General features: G+C 46.5%; 1 long non-coding RNA gene across 1 annotated transcript in view; it reads left to right on the top strand.

Annotated features, from left to right (window-relative positions):
- LOC142256496 (uncharacterized) overlaps positions 1-12,777 on the top strand; it is a 114,795-nt gene that overhangs the window by 97,400 nt on the left and 4,618 nt on the right. The window contains exon 2 of the long non-coding RNA XR_012727530.1: positions 8,967-9,180. This is a non-coding gene — a long non-coding RNA (uncharacterized LOC142256496). The remainder of the gene's footprint in view (positions 1-8,966; positions 9,181-12,777) is intronic.

Below are 12,777 nucleotides of genomic sequence, written 5' to 3'. Positions count from 1 at the left end.
TCACCACATGGGGAAAATACAGAGGGGTCATCACAAGGAGCAAATACAGAGGGGTCACCACAAGGAGCAAATATAGAGGAGTCACCACAAGGAGCAAATACAGAGGGGTCACCACAAGGAGCAAATATAGAGGAGTCACCACAAGGAGCAAATACAGAGGGGTCACCACAAGGAGAAAATACAGAGGGGTCACCACAAGGAGAAAATACAGAGGGGTCACCACAAGGAGCAAATACAGAGGGGTCACCACAAGGGCATATACAGAGGAGTCACCACAAGGAGCAAATACAGAGGGGTCACCACAAGGAGGAAATACAGAGAAGTCACCACAAGGAGCAAATACAGAAGAAGTCACCACAAGGAGCAAATACAGAAGAAGTCACCACAAGGAGCAAATACAGAAGAAGTCACCACAAGGAGCAAATACAGAGGAGTCACCACATGGGGAAAATACAGAGGGGTCATCACAAGGAGCAAATACAGAGGAGTCACCACAAGGAGCAAATACAGAGGAGTCACCACAAGGAGCAAATACAGAGGAGTCACCACAAGGTGCAAATACAGAGGGGTCACCACAAGGAGCAAATACAGAGGGGTCACCACAAGGAGCAAATACAGAGGAGTCACCACAAGGTGCAAATACAGAGGAGTCACCACAAGGAGCAAATACAGAGGGGTCACCACAAGGAGCAAATACAGAGGGGTCACCACAAGGGGCAAATACAGAGGAGTCACCACAAGGAGCAAATACAGAGGAGTCACCACAAGGTGCAAATACAGAGGAGTCACCACAAGGAGCAAATACAGAGGGGTCACCACAAGGAGCAAATACAGAGGGGTCACCACAAGGAGCAAATACAGAGGGGTCACCACAAGGTGCAAATACAGAGGGGTCACCACAAGGGGCAAATACAGAGGAGTCACCACAAGGAGCAGATACAGAGGAGTCACCACAAGGAGCAAATCCAGAGGAGTCACCACAAGGAGCAAATCCAGAGGAGTCACCACAAGGAGCATATACAGAGGAGTCACCACAAGGAGCATATACAGAGGAGTCACCACAAGGAGCATATACAGAGGAGTCACCACAAGGAGCATATACAGAGGAGTCACCACAAGGAGCATATACAGAGGAGTCACCACAAGGAGCAGATACAGAGGAGTCACCACAAGGAGCAAATACAGAGGAGTCACCACAAGGTGCAAATACAGAGGAGTCACCACAAGGGGCAAATACAGAGGAGTCACCACAAGGAGCAGATACAGAGGGGTCACCACAAGGGGCAAATACAGAGGGGTCACCACAAGGAGCAAATACAGAGGGGTCACCACAAGGAGCAAATACAGAGGAGTCACCACAAGGAGCAAATACAGAGGGGTCACCACAAGGAGCAAATACAGAGGGGTCACCACAAGGAGCAAATACAGAGGAGTCACCACAAGGAGCAAATACAGAGGAGTCACCACAAGGAGCAAATACAGAGGAGTCACCACAAGGAGCAAATACAGAGGAGTCACCACAAGGAGCAAATACAGAGGGGTCACCACAAGGAGCAAATACAGAGGAGTCACCACAAGGAGCAAATACAGAGGAGTCACCACAAGGAGCAAATACAGAGGGGTCACCACAAGGAGCAAATACAGAGGAGTCACCACAAGGTGCAAATACAGAGGAGTCACCACAAGGAGCAAATACAGAGGAGTCACCACAAGGTGCAAATACAGAGGGGTCACCACAAGGAGCAAATACAGAGGGGTCACCTCAAGGAGCAAATACAGAGGAGTCACCTCAAGGAGCAAATACAGAGGGGTCACCACAAGGAGCAAATACAGAGGGGTCACCACAAGGAGCAAATACAGAGGAGTCACCTCAAGGAGCAAATACAGAGGGGTCACCACAAGGAGCAAATACAGAGGGGTCACCACAAGGAGCAAATACAGAGGGGTCACCACAAGGTGCAAATACAGAGGAGTCACCACAAGGAGCAAATACAGAGGGGTCACCACAAGTAGCAGATACAGAGGAGTCACCACAAGGAGCAAATACAGAGGAGTCACCACAAGGAGCAGATACAGAGGAGTCACCACAAGGAGCAAATACAGAGGAGTCACCACAAGGAGCAAATACAGAGGGGTCACCACAAGGAGCAGATACAGAGGAGTCACCACAAGGAGCAGATACAGAGGAGTCACCACAAGGAGCAAATACAGAGGAGTCACCACAAGGAGCAAATACAGAGGGGTCACCACAATGAGCAAATACAGAGGGGTCACCACAAGGAGCAAATACAGAGGAGTCACCTCAAGGAGCAAATACAGAGGGGTCACCACAAGGAGCAAATACAGAGGGGTCACCACAAGGAGCAAATACAGAGGGGTCACCACAAGGAGCAAATACAGAGGGGTCACCACAAGGAGCAAATACAGAGCGGTCACCACAAGGAGCAAATACAGAGGGGTCACTACAAGGAGCAAATACAGAGGGGTCACCACAAGGAGCAAATACAGAGGAGTCACCTCAAGGGGCAAATACAGAGGGGTCACCACAAGGAGCAAATACAGAGGGGTCACCACAAGGGGCAAACAATTCATCAGCCTGTAAATAGAAGGACCAGCTTAGACTTTACTAAAAATCATCTAAAAAAAAAGAAGCCACTCGGTTCTGGGAAAGCAGCACAGGACAGATGAGACTAAGAGCAACTTGTACCAGAATGATGGAAGAAGAAACTCTAGAGAAGGCTTGGAGCGGCTTCTGATCCTGAGCACATCCTCTGTAACACATGGCAGAGGTGGTGTTTTGGCCGGGCATGCAGGGATAACAATGGTCCTGGGGCACTTGTTGTTATTGATGATGTGACTGAAGACAGAAGCAGCCGGATGACTTCTGCACGAAGCGAGACTTTCTGCTCAGATTCTACCAAATGCAGCAATGACTGGACGGCGCTTCACAGTCAGATGGACAATGACCCAAAACATTGTGGGAAAGCAAAGAAGTAGAATAGTCTGCAGTGGCCGAGTCCTCACCAGATCTCAGCCCCATCAAGCTGCATTTCACATGAAGACAAAACATGGAGAAAGAGCCAGAAACCAGAAACAATGGAAGTCACCGCAGTAAAGGCGGCAAAGCCTCACACTGAAAGAGACCAGCGATGGAGATGTCCATGGCCAGAAGCCTCACACCGGAGGGGACCAGCGATGGAGAAGTCCATGGCCAGAATCCTTACACCAGAGGAAACCAGCAACGGAAATGTCCATAGCCAGAAGCCTCACATTCAAGGAGACCAGTGATGGAGACGTCCATGGCCGGAAGCCTCACACCGGAGATCAGCAATGGGAATGTCCATGGCTGGAAGCCCCCCACGGGAGTTCACAAGCCACGGAGACATCAATGGCCGAAAGGCTCACACTGGAGGAGACCAGTGATGGAGTCGTTCATGACTAGAAGCCTCACATTAGAGGAGACCAGCGATGGAGACGTCAATGGCCAGAAGCCTCACACCAGAGGGGATCAGCAATGGACACGTCTATGGTCTGAAGACTTCAGTCATTGCTGCAAAGGGTTAAACATGGGAAAGTAAATTTGTCCAATTACTTTTGACCCCCTGAAATTAGGATTTATAGAAAAATGGCTGCAATTCCTAAACGTTTCACCTTATATTTTTGATCAACCCTTTTAAACCTGAAAGTCTCTACTTAATTTGCATTTCAGTTGTTTCATTTTAAATCCAAAATAATGGCCTTCAGAGCTGAAATCATGAAGGTTCAGTCACTGGCAATATATTTCTGGACCTATATGTAGGTATGCGTTGGAGCTGTATACACCTCACGGTGCACATTTTTGGTGACAGCCTCAGCGCTCTCATTGTTTTCATGTTCGGTGCTTACCGCGAGTCGTGGTCTTCAGCATGGACTGATAATTTCTGCTATTTTGTAACATCTGTTGACGCCTGAGAACAAACTCCTGGAAAATGTCATGTTATCGTGACCTTTTTCGAGGCAGGAGGCTCGGAGACGGATCGTCACTTCTACTCTGCTGTGATTTTCTCATTTGTGACTTGCCAAAGGGTCACCGACATAAAGGCCAAATCCGGGCAAACAGTTTTTTGTTAAAAAGCCACCCATATTGTCTCCAGACTCGATTTTAGCAGGACCGGTCAATTATCTGTTGTGCCTAGTGGTGTCCAACTTTACCCCCAACCTCCCCCCTTGTATCCCATGAAATGCGCCTGGTTATTGGGGGTCACAGCTCAATCTGTGGTTCTGGTACCAGAGGGAGCGCAACGTCCCTTCTACCACCCAAGAGAAATCCCCCGTCAGACTCTTACAAATCGTTGCTTGACTTTGGATCCTGCACGGCACGTGGGAATATCAGAGCTCAGCGAACACAACTTTAGCAATCAATGCCAGGCAGCTGCTGCTAAAGCAAATCCTAAAATGAGGATTGCAATATATGCACATCCAGGACTAGTTGCATAACCATTGGATCTTATGAGCAGCGCTCCCTCATTATGATGCAAAAATCTCAAGCTTCTTCTCCGGCCTGATCTATAACCGTCTGCACACAATGGCACGTCTAACTCATTGGAAAGGCTTCTTGGCTGACCTCAATATGCAGATAGCAAGGTGTATTCTGCAAGACTTGTACCTCTGACAAGGTCCCAGAGAGTTTGATTCCAGGTCTTTCTATAGCTCTCTCCAGAGGTTGTTCTTGGCTCTTGGACAACTCTTCTGATAATTCTTTTCACTCCTCTGGAAAAAAATGTTCTTTCCACTTCCGAACTATGGCCCCAACAGTGATCATTGGAGCCTTCAGAAATTTAGAAATTCTACTGTATCCAATGCCATCAGTATGGTCTACAACGAAAAGGTTGCAATGATGTGTGGACAGCTCACTGGTTTTACCCATCATGAGATGTTTCTTGTGTGACACCTTGGTAATGAGACACCTTTTTATAGGCATCAGTTGAACCAGCTGATATTATTTTTCCCTAAGTGGCAGGATTGCTTTCTAATATTGATAGATTTCAGCGGGTGTCAGGACTTTCCATGGCTTTTTGCATCTCTCTTTCTTCACATGTTCAATACTTTTTCCCTGTGTCATTTTTCATTATAACGGATCACTTAAAGCACCACTCAAGCATTTTTTTTTTATTGCTTTGCTGGAGTGGCACTTTCCATGCAAGTCCTCTGCCCTCTGTCTTATATTCACCTGCCCCCGTCTTCATCTGTGATCACCGGCACTACAGTCGGTCTCCAGCGATTTGTGACCTCCCAACAGCTCATGTGCTTCCTGGAGTGCATCGGAGGTCATAACACAATACATCTCTATGAAAGACTCATCCAGGCCCTGTTCTGACCTCGTCCTGACCCCTTTCTGGCGCCATTCGAGCTCCGTTCTGGCTCTCTTCGGGCTCTGTTCTGACCTCGCTCTGGCCCTGTTCTAGCCTTGTCATGTCCTGTTCTGGCTCCATTCTGACCCTGATTAGGCACTGTTCTGGCCACGTCCTGGCCCCGTTCTGGGTTCGTACTGGCCCCGTTTGAGCTTCCTTCTGGCTCCGTTTGAGCTTCCTTCTGGCCCCGTTTGAGCTTCCTTCTGGCCCCGTTTGAGCTTCCTTCTGGCCCCGTTTGAGCTTCCTTCTGGCCCCGTTTGAGCTTCCTTCTGGCCCCGTTTGAGCTTCCTTCTGGCCCCGTTTGAGCTTCCTTCTGGCCCCGTTTGAGCTTCCTTCTGGCCCCGTTTGAGCTTCCTTCTGGCCCCGTTTGAGCTTCCTTCTGGCCCCGTTTGAGCTTCCTTCTGGCCCCGTTTGGGCTTCCTTCTGGCCCCGTTTGGGCTTCCTTCTGGCCCCGTTTGGGCTTCCTTCTGGCCCCGTTTGGGCTTCCTTCTGGCCCCGTTTGGGCTTCCTTCTGGCCCCGTTTGAGCTTCCTTCTGGCCCCGTTTGGGCCCCATTTGGGCTTTGTTCTTGCCCATTCGGACTTCGTTCGGGCTTCAATCTGGTGTCCTCCTGGCCCCATTATGTCTCTGTTCTTACCCCGTTGTGGCTCCATTCTGGCCCTGTTTCAGCTACGTTCTGGCTTCATTCTGGCTCTCATAGAGATGCATCGAGACTTTTTTTTTTTATCATCATTTGGATTCCGCCCAACTTTTTGATTGCTTTATTTTACTTCAATAGGCTCTTGACAATGTCAATCTGAAATTGTTTTGTAAGCATCAAAAGAGACACCACCACATTCCCAACCTCCTAAATGCTGCGGTCACAATTGAATGCGGCATCTAAGTCGTTAACCTTCTATTATCGGAGGGAACTCCATATGTAGCAGTAAAGAATCCCATTCACATAAGACTAAAATCGTCTGAACCTGTGAATATTAATGAGATCAGCCGCCCATCTAATGGCGGTCTTGACTGAGTCTCCCCCATGAGACGATAATGGGCGCGGTAGAAGGATTGGCATGTTGTCTGACCACCGATGATTGATTGATCGGCAGATTTAGATTCTCCTGTGGTTTTTTACTTATGTTGTGGCCAATGAACAGTTTTAGTAACCAGTACCAGGTAGCTGCCGCCAAGCCACATATAAATATGTCGTGTCGATGAACTTTTTCGTTTTCGGTGAAATCCAAAGTCTATTCGAAAAGCTTCTCATAAAGTAATTTAAGGCAATATAAACAGCTAATAACCCACTTGTGTTCTGAGCCCCCGTACGGTAATAGGCTTATAATGATCAGAAGCAGACTCCGCTGTAATAAGCGGCACAAATTATTTGCTTTCTTATCTGGGTTTTATCGCGCCGCAGACAGATGGTTCCCTGTGTATTCTGCTCCAATCCCTCATAATCAAGTAAACAATGTAAATCTCCGGCAAACAGACATCTGGGAGGAAAAACACCAACCCGGGAAAATCTATATTAATTAAAGGAAACGGCAAATGATCCGATACAACCCGGACCTGGAATCAGAGGAAAAGGATAAGAGCACCCCAAGAAATGGGCAAGACGTCCAGCGGTCACTCCAGAACCAACACGTATGGCTAGAGGGGTCTGTCCAACGGGACCCCCACAGACCCCCCCCCCAGACAGGACAGATACATAAGGGGGGGGTCTCCTTTACATATATTACACGCAGAGGTGGGTGATGAGGAGCGAGCGGTCACATCTGCTCAGCTTCGTCCCGGATCCGACACTTCTTCTGCCTCGTCTCATCTTATTACAAATGGCTGAATAATAGAAGTAAAATATTCATGGGGGACAATAAATTATTGACCGCGAGGAAGTGAAATGTCCTGTTCTGGCGTCCAATCTGTGCTGCATCACGTCCGCAATACGCAGGTGGATAGGGATGGAGGGATGGATGGAGAGGTGGAGGGATGGAGAGGTGGATGGATGAGATGGATAGATGGAGATGGAGAGATGGATGGAGAGGTGGATGAAGGGATGGAGAGATAGAAGGAGGGATGGATGGAGAGGTGGAGGGAGAGATGGAGATAGATGGATGAGATGGATAGATAGATGGATAGAGGGATAGATAGATGGAGATGGAGGGATGGATGGAGAGGTGGATGAAGGGATTGAGAGATGGAGATGGATGGATGAGATGGATAGATAGATAGATAGATAGATAGATAGAGGGATAGATAGATAGAGGGATAGATAGATAGAGGGATAGATAGATAGAGGGATAGATAGAGGGATAGATGGAGATGGAAGGATGGATGGAGAGGTGGATGAAGGGATGGAGAGATAGATGAGGGATGGATGGAGAGGTGGATGAGATGGATAGATAGATGGAGGGATGGATGGAGAGGTGGATGAAGGGATGGAGAGAGAGATGAAGGGATGGATGGAGAGGTGGATGAAGGGATGGAGAGATAGATGGAGGGATGGATGGAGAGGTGGATGAAGGGATGGAGAGATAGATGAGGGATGGATGGAGAGGTGGATGAGATGGATAGATAGATGGAGGGATGGATGGAGAGGTGGATGAAGGGATGGAGAGAGAGATGAAGGGATGGATGGAGAGGTGGATGAAGGGATGGAGAGATAGATGGAGGGATGGATGGAGAGGTGGATGAAGAGAACGAGGGATGGATAGAAAGATGCATGGATGGAGAGATGGAGGGATGGATGGATAGATAAATACTGCAGACAGATTAGAAGATAGATAAGAGATATTGGATATGATGGATAGATAGAAATTCAGACAACTAGATGTATGATAGATAGAGATGAGTGGACCGTGGAAGCTCGGACTCGGCCAGACTTTAGGTAAAAGTTCAGTTCAGGACCTAGACCTAACCCCAGAACCTATAAAAATGGGGACCTGATCTTCTGTGCTGTAAACTGGTCACCTCTTTCTCTCTCTCATTCGCTCTATTTTTGTTTCTTTCTCTCTTTTTATCTTTCCCTCTTTCTTTTTCTCTTTTACCATGTCTCTTTGTGATTCTCATTCTGTCTCTCTCCTTGTCTCTCCGATTATCTTTCTTTTTTCTCTCCCTTTCTTTTTTTTCTCCCTCTTTTTCTCTTTTTTTCTTTGTCTTTCTCTCTCTTTTTCTCTCCCTTCTTTTTCTGTCTTTTTTTCACTATCTTTTTCTCTGTCTCTTTTTCTCTGTCTTTTTTTCTCCCTCTTTTTCTCTTTTCTCTTTCTCTCTTTTTCTCTCTTTTTCTCTCCCCTCTTTTTCTCTGTCTTTTTTTTTCTCTCTCCTCTTTTTCTGTCTTTTTTTTCCTCTCTCTTTTTCTCTCTCTCTTTTTTCTTTGTCTTTCTCTCTTTTTCTCTCTTTTTCTCTCCCCTCTTTTTCTCTGTCTTTTTTTTTCTCTCTCTTTTTCTCTCTCTCTTTTTTTTCTCCCTTTTTTTTCTCTCTGTCTCTTCTTTTTCTCCCTCTTTTTCACTCTGTTTTGTTTGTCTCTTCTCTTCAATCTTCTCTATATATTTTAATAACCTGCCGGATTATTTCTCCGCCATTCTCTTCCTGATAGGTCCTTATGGGATAAGACCTATGCCCGGCCCTGAGGGTGTAATGGGGCCGGCCTGTGCATTCCGGGTTACCGCTGCCGCTGATCCCTGGCAATGACTCGGACACGCCATAGATGCCACCTCTGCTGCCGCCGCACCATGATCCAAGATGTTAAGCACCAACCTCTCCTCCAGAGCAGCATACAATTTCTGTCAGACGCATAGAGATGGATGATGGTAAATTATTGGCCTGCACAGGGGTCATCTTCTGTGTCCACCCTCAGGCTTTCCTTTAATATTTCGCTCCCTCCAGGCCGCTCATTCAAAAGATGTATGAGACAATATCTCTATATTATGTCTTCAATTTTCGGTTACCTGGGCCGGGTATCAAATCTCCTTTTTGCTGCCTGGAAACTGTGAAGATCTTACAATGAAGTTATGGTATAATATTGTCTTTAGTCTGCTTAGTACTTTGAGTGCACAAGGGTGTAGTAGCCCTGTGGATCAATACCAGTTGTTCTTTGCTCAGATGTGATATGACGTGACACTGTCTGCATAACATAAAGATAGCTCATACAACGTGACCCATTCTTATCTCCAAACAGAAGCCTTTCAGCACCCATGTGCACTCAAAGTATTAGGATGAAATCATAGACATAGGATTCTTAGCAAAAGTCAGCCCGCTTGCTGATTGTTTCCAGGTAGTAGTAGACATCCAAAAACTATAAAGCTGCAGGACAGATCAATAGTCCAAGCCAGGGATGAAATTGGAGATGAACAGACCACCTCAGGCCTCCAAGGCTGAAGTCACTAATACAGCAGGGCTGCAGTATAAAGCATGGTGGCTAAGACAGAGCAGAAACTCAGAGTTGAGCTAAAATGCAGCCAGTATTAAAGAAAATACTGAATGGGACCAAACCAGAGAGATCAGGACCCCAAACCTGAACACACTATAACCAGCAGGTGGCGCCACACATAGAAGTCAATGTTGCAACCTACAAATTAAGGCATAAAGGTGACAAGACCGTTCTCTGTTCTATTATTTTCTAAGAAAAGCTGTAGAAGTTTCCGGGCTTGTGTCATGTGACATCGGCCCATCATGTCTGGAAATATCTAATTTCCCGCAGACAATAGGCTGCCGGCCGCACAATGCGACGACTTTAATCATCTTTTTCCCGGAGAGAACAGGACGTATCTCTGTAATGTATCGGATAAAGATTCATCAGATCAGTCGTGTGTCGCTCAGTCCCCGAGTCCTGCTCTAATTATCTGCATAATGCGCCATACAAATAAGCCAGAAACCGGCGCAAATCACAACGACCCCGGACTCAGATCGTATCACAAGAGAAGGGAGCAGGGTGACTGAGGCCTCCATCCATCCATCCATCTCTATATCCCTCCGTCCATCCATCCATCCATCTCTATATCCATCCATCCATCTCTATATCCATCCATCCATCTCTATATCCATCCATCCATCCATCCATCCATCTCTATATCCCTCCATCCATCCATCCATCCATCCATCTCTATATCCCTCCATCCATCCATCCATCCATCTCTATATCCATCCATCCATCTCTATATCCATCCATCCATCTCTATATCCATCCATCCATCTCTATATCCATCCATCCATCCATCTCTATATCCCTCCATCCATCCATCCATCCATCCATCCATCCATCTCTATATCCCTCCGTCCATCCATCCATCCATCTCTATATCCATCCATCCATCTCTATATCCATCCATCCATCCATCCATCTCTATATCCCTCCATCCATCCATCCATCCATCTCTATATCCCTCCATCCATCTCGATATCCATCCATCCATCCATCCATCCATCTCTATATCCATCCATCCATCCATCCATCCATCTCTATATCCATCCATCCATCTCTATATCCATCCATCCATCCATCCATCTCTATATCCCTCCATCCATCCATCCATCCATCCATCTCTATATCCCTCCATCCATCTCTATATCCATCCATCCATCCATCTCTATATCCATCCATCTCTATATCCATCCATCTCTATATCCCTCCATCCATCCATCTCTATATCCCTCCATCCATCTCTATATCCATCCATCCATCTCTATATCCCTCCATCCATCTCTATATCCCTCCATCCATCTCTATATCCCTCCATCCATCTCTATATCCCTCCATCCATCTCTATATCCATCCATCCATCTCTATATCCCTCCATCCATCTCTATATCCCTCCATCCATCTCGATATCCATCCATCCATCTCTATATCCTTCCATCCATCTCTATATCCCTCCATCCATCTCTATATCCCTCCATCCATCCATCTCTATATCCCTCCATCCATCCATCTCTATATCCCTCCATCCATCCATCTCTATATCCCTCCATCCATCTCTATATCCATCCATCCATCTCTATATCCCTCCATCCATCTCTATATCCCTCCATCCATCCATCCATCCATCCATCCATCCATCTCTATATCCCTCAATCCATCTCGATATCCATCCATCCATCCATCCATCCATCTCTATATCCATCCATCCATCCATCCATCCATCTCTATATCCATCCATCCATCTCTATATCCATCCATCCATCCATCCATCCATCCATCCATCTCTATATCCATCCATCCATCCATCCATCTCTATATCCATCCATCCATCTCTATATCCCTCCATCCATCCATCCATCCATCCATCTCTATATCCCTCCATCCATCTCTATATCCATCCATCCATCCATCCATCTCTATATCCATCCATCTCTATATCCATCCATCTCTATATCCCTCCATCCATCCATCTCTATATCCCTCCATCCATCTCTATATCCCTCCATCCATCTCTATATCCATCCATCCATCTCTATATCCCTCCATCCATCTCTATATCCCTCCATCCATCTCTATATCCCTCCATCCATCTCTATATCCCTCCATCCATCTCTATATCCCTCCATCCATCTCTATATCCATCCATCCATCTCTATATCCCTCCATCCATCTCTATATCCCTCCATCCATCTCGATATCCATCCATCCATCTCGATATCCATCCATCCATCTCTATATCCTTCCATCCATCTCTATATCCCTCCATCCATCTCTATATCCCTCCATCCATCCATCTCTATATCCCTCCATCCATCCATCTCTATATCCCTCCATCCATCCATCTCTATATCCCTCCATCCATCTCTATATCCATCCATCCATCTCTATATCCATCCATACATCTCTACATCCCTCCATCCATCTCTATATCCATCCATCTCTATATCCCTCCATCCATCTCTATATCCCTCCATCCATCTCTATATCCTTCCATCCATATCTATATCCCTCCATCCATCTCTATATCTATCCATCCATCTCTATATCCATCCATCTCTATATCCATCCATCCATCCATCTCTATATCCATCCATCCATCCATCTCTATATCCCTCCATCCATCCATCTCTATATCCCTCCATCCATCCATCTCTATATCCCTCCATCCATCTCTATATCCCTCCATCCATCTCTATATCCCTCCATCCATCCATCTCTATATCCATCCATCCATCTCTATATCCCTCCATCCATCCATCTCTATATCCATCCATCCATCTCTATATCCATCCATCCATCTCTATATCCCTCCATCCATCTCTATATCCATCCATCCATCTCTATATCCATCCATCCATCCATCTCTATATCCATCCATCCATCTCTATATCCCTCCATCCATCTCGATATCCATCCATCCATCCATCCATCCATCCATCTCTATATCCTTCCATCCATCTCTATATCCCTCCATCCATCTCTATATCCC

Source organism: Anomaloglossus baeobatrachus, chromosome 11 (genome assembly GCF_048569485.1).
Source record: "Anomaloglossus baeobatrachus isolate aAnoBae1 chromosome 11, aAnoBae1.hap1, whole genome shotgun sequence".
Lineage (NCBI taxonomy): Eukaryota > Metazoa > Chordata > Amphibia > Anura > Aromobatidae > Anomaloglossus > Anomaloglossus baeobatrachus.
This window is presented reverse-complemented; position numbering and strand designations above follow the sequence as displayed.